The sequence below is a fragment of the Mus musculus genome, chromosome 6, assembly GCF_000001635.26.
Source record: "Mus musculus strain C57BL/6J chromosome 6, GRCm38.p6 C57BL/6J".
Lineage (NCBI taxonomy): Eukaryota > Metazoa > Chordata > Mammalia > Rodentia > Muridae > Mus > Mus musculus.
Window position 1 is genome coordinate 29,227,361 of NC_000072.6, and position 10,369 is coordinate 29,237,729.

Genomic DNA, 10,369 nt, shown 5'->3' on the forward strand with positions numbered 1-10,369 from the left:
TCCTGCTTCCTGACCTGCTTGAGTTCCAGTCCTGACTTCCTTTGGTGATGAACAGTAGTGTGGAAGTGTAAGCTGAATAAACCCTTTCCTTCCCAACTTGCTTCTTGGTCATGATGTTTTGTGCAGGAATAGAAACCCTGACTAAAACAAAAGTCTTTGTTAAATTCTGTACCTCTGACCCACAATAAACACAGTGCATTATCACTTCTGTTATATGTTCACTGGGCTTAGTATACTAAGAACCTCACATGTTCCTGACAGAGGCTGGGAACACAATGGAGAGGATGGTCTTTGACTGGGCAGTCATGGCCCTTCAAGTCTAGTGGACAGAGAACAAACTACTAATCAGAATGCAGAGTAAGGTGAGCTCTGACATAGAGGCATGGCTGGGCAGCAAGAGCCAAATTCACTGAGAAGGAAATGAACTGGGGCCAGAGTATAAGACAGAGCATAAGGACAAAATGAATGAATGAATGAATGACACACACAAATGCCTAGCGAGTGAGCAGGACCAAGACCAGTACTCACTGAGGAGTGACCAGTACTCACTGAGGAGTGTTTCTGCCTTATCTCCAGGGCTTGTTGGCTACAAATGTAATTTGCTATCAAACTATTCATTAAAATAATCACATTGGATGGCTTAGCCAGAGGCCATCAAAATGGCATAGGAAAGAGACTCACAACAATGCCCAGACCAGTGATTCTCTATGGGAGATACCCAGGCCCCTCTTTTGAGACAGGACCCCAGGACCCCAGGTAGCCCAGACTGGCTTCAAACTCCCTATGTAGCTAAGGATGACTTTGGACTCTGTTGCTCCTAGTTCTGCCTCTCATATTTGGGGATCCAGGCGTGCTCCACCACGTCCGGCTTACGTGGTAACTAGAAATTGAACTCAGAGCCACTCCATGCATCCTAGACAAGGCCTCTATCAGTTGTGCTATATCTGTATCTATAGATGTTTTCGATGTTATGATCAGGGAGAAATGAGCATATTTCTTCCATCTAGTCAGTACAGGCCACACATATCCAGACCCGCATAGGGTAACTCACCACAAGAAAGAACTAGCTGTCTTTGTAGTGCTGTTTGGAGATCCTGATCATGTTCAAGCCTGGCATGGTGGTACATGGCTATACTTTCACCAGTTGGGAGGTGGAGGCAGGGAAATCAGGGAGTCCAAGGCCAATGCCAGCTACACAGCGAGTTCAAGGCTAGCCTAGGATACATGATACCCTGTACCCCACTACCATATTCTCCCCCCCAAAAAAAAGAGGAAAAGGAGGGGGAGGAGGACAAGAAGAAGAGGAGGAGGGGGAGGAGGAGGAAGAGGAAGAGGTCCCACAGGAGTTTGTTAGCCATCCCTCTAACACTGGGCTTTCTCCTTACCATCTGCTCCCTACTCATTTCTCATCAGATCTGCTTGGTGCACACCTAGCTAAAAGCTTTGTTATCTCTTATTCGTAGTGTTCCTGGCCTTGTAACATTCCTTTTTAACTCTAATAGCACTCATTCCAACTGTAACATAAGCGAGGAACTGATAGGTGGGTCAGGAAGCTCACATCTCTCTAACTCGGGGAGGGGGTGGAGTGGGGGTCAGTGGAACCTAAGTGCTAAAAGCTGGAGAGAGGATCATCCCGTGGTCATTTCTGAGCTGAACTTGAAGCCAGTCCATTGCCCAGACCTCAGCCCTGGTCCAGTATAACCGATGCCCCTGTGCTATGTATCTCTAGATACCACCAGGAACCAAATGGAACCTTCAGGGCCACCACCCAATCCAGTGCTTTCTGCTGTTTCAGATCCAGCTGGTCATATCCAGCTGACCTACTTTGGAACATCTGTCCTCTTATCTGAAAGGACACCTGTATTAACCCATCTACTCGAGCAAGAAGTGGAGAGGCTGGAGAAAATGGAACCACACTTCAGAGTACAGACCTGCAATTGGTGTTGAGCATCAGTGGAGAAAGCACAGAGACTCAGTGAAAGGAGAGGGAGGCTCTGCAGTCGCAATAACGATGGAGTAGCTCTGGCCTGCTGAGGCAAGGCCAGGGTGAGATAAGAAGCCAGGAAGTGTAGGGGAGTGTGTGCAGTATCACCAGAGCAGGGGAGCATGGAGGTGACTCTCACACAGTAGAGTGGAGGAAGACAGGAGATGGGTGGCACACTCTCAGAAGCAGCCAAGAACCTGCACAGAACGGTTACACAACTGCAGGTCTATTGGACTGATAAGAGTCATCCTACTGCACTGTACTGCACTGCACTACAGTACACTGCAATACACTGCAGTACCCTACAGTACACTGCTCTGCACTGCATTACAGTATACAATACTACACTACAGTATACTGCACTATACCATACTACATTACACTGCAGTACAGCATGGCACTATACTACACTACACTGCACTGTACTACGGTATACTGCTCTGCGCTACAGTGAGTGCCCTATAGCACACTGTACTACAGTACACTATACTGCACCGCACTGGACTACACTATACTCACTCACTACACTGCATTACACTATCCTACACTCAGCTTCACCCTACACTAAGGGATCCTGAGGTGAGGTATCTTAGAGTGCTGCCAGAAGAGAGAAGATAAAACCAGAAAGAGTGTCAGGCGTGGTGACCATGTCCTATAATCCTGACTGGAAGGCTAAGACGGGATGGTAGCCTTGAGTTGAATGTATCCTGGGCCACACGGGGACTTCCAGGAGAGCCTCAGTTACAGGCTGAGCCCATGTCTCAAACAAAACAAAAGCAAGGGAGAGGAACTGCAAGTCTTTTAGGGCAGACTAGGTGGCAGTAGGAGTAGGTGTGAGTGAAAAACAACAGGCAGGTTACCATAGGCTACCCTCTCCCCAAGTACCCCAAGGTCAAGAGGTTATCTGCTTTCACCAGACATTGAGGAGGAGAGGGGTCAGAGATCAGACCACATAGGTATGCAACGCCAGGACTCAGGCATCCAGCCCCATGACTTATCATCCTACTCCATGTCCCCACCCTGACACCCTGAACTATACTACACTACACTGCACTACAGAATAGACTGCAAGCTGTACCCTGTGTCACCCAGTTGTGCATGACTTCCATCTCCGTGAAGTCTGTTTGGTGGCACGGAATGTGTCTAGAGTCTGGATTCAAGACCAAGACCGTGGCAGCTGCTCCATGGTGGCTACAGGTCCTCTGCATGGGACCCCCACTGAGATGCCCTTCCCTTCACCGCAGGGGCAGAGGAAGCATCAGGAGCCTCCTTAAAGGTCTGCCTGCCTGCCCATATTCTCTTGCTATTATCTCCAACCATTCCCAACCAGGCCTCAAAAGAACTACATCAAAAGCCAGGCGGTGGTGGCACATGCCTTTAATTCCAGCAGAGTTCCTGGACAGCCAGGGCTACACAGAGCAACCCTGTCGCAAAACAAAACAAAACAAACAACAAAATAAATAAGAGAGAGAGTGAGAGATCAAGAGGAGAGGAGAGGAGAGGAGAGCAGGGGAGGGGAGGGGAGGGGAGGGGAGAGGAGAGAAGAGGGGAGAGGAGAGAAGAGGGGAGGGGAGGGGAGGGGAGGGGAGGGGAGGGGAGGGGAGGGGAGGGGAGGGGAGGGGAGGGGAGGGGAGGAGAGGAGAGGAGAGGAGAGGAGAGGAGAGGAGAGGAGAGGAGAGGAGAGGAGAGAAGAGAGCAGATTAGATTTTTAGACTTTTCTCTTTCCTGGGTGGCCCTGACATTAACTGAGTTTTGAAAGTTTATCCTTTACCCCTACTCCTGCCTCTCGCCTAGAGCTCAGAAGCAAAGGAACACAAAGTGCCCTTGCTGTAGTATGGGACCAAGGCCCCAGAGCAGGTCCCTCTCTGCTCACTGCATGCCCTGGCCTGGGAGCATGCTACTGTGGGGACTTACTACTTCAAAGGGTGTCTGAAGGCAGGAAAGGGAAGGCCATCTAGGTCAGGTCACAACATGTCATTGGAACCAGGGGAAGACCTGATGGGTCAGATCTATAATCTCAGCTACTTGTGAGGCTGTAATTGGGGAATTGTGAGTTCAAGGCCTGGCTGGGCTACAGAGGAAGTTCAAGAGTAGAATGAGTAACTTAGTGGGATCTTGCCTTGAACGAAAGCAAGGGAGGAAGAAACAAATAAAGAAGAAAAAGAAAGGGTTGGAGATACAATTTGTCCCCAAGTTTGTAATGAGCCCTACCCTTTGTCCATTCTACCTGCTAAAGCCAGGCTGTCCTCTCCTGTCAGGTTACAGGGCACTGCGGCCTCCTGTGTTTTTGAGTAAAGGAAAAGAAGTGACCTGGTATGAAGGCTTAGAAGGCCTGGATGTTGGGAAGGAAGGAGGAGAGAATAGGTTTCAGTCACCAGAGAGAGATAGTCTTGGGTAGACTTACTTCTCCAAACCTCCTTCAAGCCCCAGGGCTTTGTCTCATCCATGCCCAATCAGGTGCCTGGAAGCTGTGCCTCTGATGAATCCAGCCAGTGTCACTGGTATTGGTGGCTCCTACTCCAACCACTCAGCCCCTCCCCCCTCCAGGTGCCATCCTGCTTCCAACCCTCTCTGTGCCTTCCTTGTCCCAGCCCTGTCCCCTCTGGGCACCTGGAGCCTGGAGCTGTACCACGCACAGCATTACCTTCCCTTAGGTGTGCTGAAGTGCAGCCCAGAGGCTCCAGGGGAGGCTGTAGTTCCACATGCCAGGAAGTGGCAGCTGTGGCTTAGAGATGCGACAGTGCCACCCTCTCAGGCCTCTGGTCATGTCTGTAATCATCCCAGCATAGGCCACACAGTAAGTTGTAGGCTATCGTGGGATACAGAGTGAGACCCTGTTTGCAATAAATTCCATTAAAATAAAATAAAAGTGACGAGAGTCTGACAGCCTAGCCCAGGAATCTTTGCTACAACACACTCCTTGCTTTACAGAAAAGTCAACCTCTGTCAGGGGTTGGTGTGGGGGTGGAGAAAGGGAGAGGAGGAGGAGAAGATGGGAATAAATGTCCTGGCCTCCTTCTGCCAGCTACACACACAGAACGAAGGAGAAGAGGATGTCGCATCTACAGCATGGAAACTCAGAGACTGTCATGTTTGCCTTCCAACCAAAGAAATCGAGAACTTAACCAAGACCCGAAGCAGATCCAGGAAGTGGTTTGAAAAGAATCCCTCCCGTTCCTCACCTGCAGCAGAGGAGGCCTCTGTGGGCCCCAGCATCCGGAGTCAGTTCAGGGAGGGGGGTTTGTGACAAGCCCACTGAGGGCCTGGTGGCTCTGCCACAGTCCCCCTGAGGACTGGCATGGGAATAAGGCCCTCACATACATGTCCTGGCCAGGAGGACAAGGCTAGTGAGCAGATGGGAGCCTCTGTAGCAGCCGGATGCAGTCGGTCATCTGTACAAGTGTATAGGCACCCCCTGCTTGGCCAGACCGTGCCCTCAATGGTCTTGTGGGTTTTGTCCGTTATTCTGAAGTCTGGCTCTCACCGTGATAGCATATATTAAATCCTGGATGCAGTAACAAATGAAGGAGGCATATTTTTAAAAGTGCTCTAAAAACATCAAGAATTATGCAGACATGAGTAGGGTTTTCATAAAGCAAGGAGAGCCGTTAAGGTTGTCAGAGCAGGAAGTATCTGAGTTAATCTAATTGACAGTTCTCAGTTTTGAGGGGAGATGTGAGACTCAACAAAATAAAAGGGTATTCTGGGGCCATGTAGAGCAATGAGACCAGACCGGGAATCCAGGGAGGTGGCTAACCATTCACCCAGAATCCAATGGGCATAGTCCATCCACCCAGCAGCTATGATGAAGAAGGCATAGTCATTTTATAGATAAAGAAACTGAGAAAGGATTTAAACACCAATAAACAACAACAACAACAACCAACAGCAGAAAAACCAAAAAATAAAAAATCCATGGTTTCATTTCATATCCCTGGAGGCAAGGCAGTTCTCTTGCCTGGGTCTCCCAACCGTTGGGTTATGTGTCTGAGCCACCATACCCAGGCAAGGAAAGGTTTTTGTTATTGTTTGTTTGCTTGCTTTCTGAGACAAGGTCTTTCTCTCTATGAAGTCCTGGCTGTCCTGAAACTCATTATATAAACCAGGCTGGTCTCAAAGTCAGAGTTCCACCTGCCTCTGCCTCTGCCTCTGCCTCTGCCTCTGCCTCTGCCTCTGCCTCTGCCTCTGCCTCTGCCTCTGCCTCTGCCTCTGCCTCTGCCTCTGCCTCTGCCTCTGCCTCTGCCTCTGCCTCTGCCTCTGCCTCTGCCTCTGCCTCTGCCTCTGCCTCTGCCTCTGCCTCTGCCTCTCTGCCTCTGCCTCTGCCTCTGCCTCTGCCTCTGCCTCTGCCTCTGCCTCTGCCTCTGCCTCTGCCTCTGCCTCTGCCTCTGCCTCTGCCTCTGCCTCTGCCTCTGCCTCTGCCTCTGCCTCTGCCTCTGCCTCTGCCTCCTGAGGGCTGGGATTAATGGCGTGTGGCACCAGGATTGGCTGGGTTTTAAAAATTCTGTCTTTCTGTGTGTGTGTGTGTGTGTGTGTGTCACAGAAATATGTGCAGATGTGCAGCCCCGCCCCCAGACCTGGAGTGACAGATGGTTGTTAGCTACTTGACCTGGGAGCTGGGAGTGTGTGTGTGTGTGTGTGTGTGTGTGTGTATGTGTGTGTGTGCACGCTCACTCACACTTTCTGACACACCTGCTCATTCTTGTTGAGTAGCATCCAGTGTACAGATGTACCATTGGTTATCCATTCTCTCACATTCTCTCATCACCAGGACATTTGGTTTGCTTCTAATGTGAGACAGTTATGGATAGAGATGCTCTATTCACTCAAATATAGATTCCTGTATGAATGAAGTGATCATTTCTCTTAGATCAGAGAGGAATTGATGAGGGACGTGATAAACCAATGGTTGATCTTATAGAAAAGTGTTAACGTGCTTCCCAGAGTCGTACAGGAAGCTCCCGAGTGTCCCGTTCCAGCAGCTCTGCCTGTTTCCAGCCATTTCACAGAGTTAGGTTGGTCATTTGATCTTTGCCATTCAGATAGATGTTATGACGGGGGAGGGAGGGTGTGCTTTGAAAGCAGCTTCACCCCTGCCTCCAGAGTGTTGCAGGTGTGGCTGCTGTGTCACATGTGCATCGGTAGGTGGCAGCAGGAGGAGAGAAGTTAACACTCTGTTCTGACCTATGAGCATCTGAATGATTCGATTAGTAACCTAACATTCCCTGTAAAAGGCAAGCCCAAGACTACCACCAGTCCAGCGCCAAGGTCCTGCATGCACAGGGAACTCACCTGAGATGAACACCAGTCCTGTTCCAGACAGGCCTGTATAGACTTCCAGGACAGGGAACAAGCCAGAGACTAGAAGAACTCTACCTGGGACCAGAGGGTCCCCAGGTAAGCCTGGGACAGAGGACCCTTGCAAGGGGCCATTTGGGTGGGTCAGGCAAGGAGCCAGCCTGAGATGGCCACCAGACTAACCCAGACATGGAGGTAGCATGAGATGACCACCAGTCCAGTGCCATGCAGGCTTGGGAGGACAGACCAAGCCCAAGATGACCCCCGCCTGGTGCCATAATGCACAAGTGGAAACTAGCACTCCTGAAACCACTCCTGAGATGACCCCAGATGCTCAGAGACTCTGGGTGCCACTAAGAGGAGCAAGTGAGTGATGAAGAAATGGAAGAGTAAGAGAATTAGAAGCATGTAGGCACAATGAAGAGGGGCAGAGCTGGAGACTCGAGGGTAGTGAGGGACAGCCTGATGTGAGTAGCCAAGGATGCCACCTGGACCAGGATGGGATCCTAACCTGTGCTGTCACCACCAGGAGCTACATCTAGGTCTGAGGCCCTCAGCAACATGGGTTTGTCACCACCAAAAGCCAGGCAGATGTCCCTGGTCTGGGCTGCTGCCCCGGGAACACATTGATATCTGAGGGCCGTGCAGAACTGGCCACATCCCTCGCCTGGGCATTGTGGGAGAGCTGACCCGAGCCCTAGCCAGCTACGGTACTCAGGAGATGGGGCCCAGCACCTTGCCTGTTCATGGGGAGAGAGGAGCCAGTGAGCCAGCCCCAAGGGCGTGAGAATGGGAGAGCCAGTGGGCTGCCCAGCTCTGGTACCTCTTAGGCCCAGATCCAGGGCTTTGCATTGGCCCATCCCAGCACCTACCCCATAGATGAACTGCTGGAGTGCAGGAAGGGGCTGGTCCTACAGATCCAATACAGGATCTCCATGACACAGGGCACCAACAGGATAGGAGAGGAGTCCTAGTGAGGTCCCAGTATTGATAGAGTAGCAGAAGCCAGAGGCCTTGCACCAGACCAATGACTCATTGCAATGAACATTTGTGAGCAAAGACGTGTGGACTAAAGGGTATACTGTGGACACACTGTGACACACTACAGCTTCCTCAACAAGATTTTTTTTTCCTGTTGAGAGGGAGGTTGCAAGGGTGTAGGGCAGATACAAGAGGGGGAGGAGATGAGTGAGACTCAGCTGCATGATGTAAAAATTCACAATGAACCAATATGTTTTTTTTAATCAGCTTAGTATGGTGGTTCACACTTGTACCCCAAAACTTGGAGATTGAGTCAGGAATTGTCATGAGTTTGAGGCCAGCCTGAGCTACAAGGTGAGACTGTCTCAAAACATAAACATAAACTTTTGCTAAAATCCATGCACATAGTGACAGAGCTGATATTTAGTTGTTGCTTATCGGTCTTCAAATATCCATTCTCCCCCTACCACACTGCTCTTGAAACAATCCCAGTGCCCCACCTTCACTCAGCACAGTGCAGGGAGCAGACAAACACTTTTGACTTTTTTTTTTGGTTTTTCGAGACAGGGTTTCTCTGTATAGCCCTGGCTGTCCTGGAACTCACTTTGTAGACCAGGCTGGCCTCCAACTCAGAAATCCGCCTGCCTCTGCCTCCTGAGTGCTGGGATTAAAGGCGTGTGCCACCATGCCCGGCTGACTTTTTTTTTTTTAATATCTAATGATTTTTTTTGCCTTTTTAAAATTAGGTATTTTCTTCATTTACATTTCAAATGCTATCCCAAAAGTCCCCCATACCCTCCCCACTCCCCACTCCCCTACCCACTCACTCCCACTTCTTGGCCCTGGAGTTCCCCTGTATTGAGGCATATAAAGTTTGCAAGACCAATGGGCCTCTCTTTCCACTGATGGCTGACTAGGCCATCTTCTGATACATATGCAGCTAGAGACACGAGCTCCGGGGAGTACTGGTTAGTTCATATTGTTGTTCCATCTATAGTGTTGCAGATCCCTTTAGCTCCTTGGGTATTTCTCTAGCTCCTCCATTGGGGGCCCTTTACAAAACACATGAAACTTAAGAAGAACGAAGACCAAAGTGTGAACACTTTGCCCCTTCTTAGAACTGGGAACAAAACACCCATGGAAGGTGTTACAGAGACAATGCTTGGAGCTGAGACTGCCATACCTGGGGATCCATCCCATAATCAGCCTCCAAACACTGACACCATTGCATACACTAGCAAGATTTTGCTGAAAGGACCCTGATATAGCTGTGTCTTGTGAGGCTATACTGGGGCCTAGCAAAAACAGAAGTGGATGCTCACAGTCAGCTATTGGATGGGTCACTTTTGACACATGCCTTGGGTTATGCAGTCCCGAGAGCAATAAAACCCAACTCTCAGTGTCTCTCTGTAGCACAGGTTTGGTCCTCACTATCCACAGCACGTCATACACTGAAGAACCCTGCAGCTCTTCTGTGTGCATCAATAGTCCTTGGCCACACTCAATTCCGAGGAGCCAGGAGCCAAGGAGCACAGGCTAGAGGCAGAAGGGAGAGAACACTAATGCATCTGTTTTGTTTCAGGGAGGGTCTTTGGCAGGCTTGGTATTTAGGACTGTAGCCCAGGTTGGCCTGTAACATAAAGCAATCCTCCTAGCCCCACCTCCTGAATGCTGGTTTTACAGTGCCACACCCCACTTGGTGAAGAGTTCTAATGTTTCCCAGATACAAGGTTGATTACTTTAAAGAGATGGGCAATGGTGCGGGAAGTGGAACCCAAAGAAAGGGTAGTATTTGTGGTGGGTTGAATATGCATGGTCCCCATAGGCTCAGATATCTGAATGCTTGCTTAGTCATTAGGGAGTGGTACTGCTTGAGAAGGATTAGAAGACTTAGGAGGTGTGGTCTTGTTGGAGGAACTGTGGTGTGGGGTTGGGCTTTGAGATTTCAAATAGCCTACACCACGGCTCAGGGGTTAAGAGCACTGTCTGCTCTTCCAGTGGTCCTGACTTCAATTTTCAACAACCACGTGGTGACTCACAACTATCTATACTGGAATCTGATGTCCTCTTCTGGCATGCAGAAGAGCTATACATAACAGAGCACTTGTG

The 10,369-nt window shown here is 49.9% G+C and overlaps 1 non-coding gene across 1 annotated transcript; it reads left to right on the forward strand.

The window, feature by feature from the left end:
• The first annotated feature begins 7,073 nt into the window (after positions 1-7,073).
• On the forward strand, positions 7,074-7,204 carry Gm26021. Its single transcript, XR_003956628.1, has one exon. It is a non-coding gene; the product is annotated as a small nucleolar RNA SNORA17 (small nucleolar RNA).
• Positions 7,205-10,369: the final 3,165 nt, after the last annotated feature.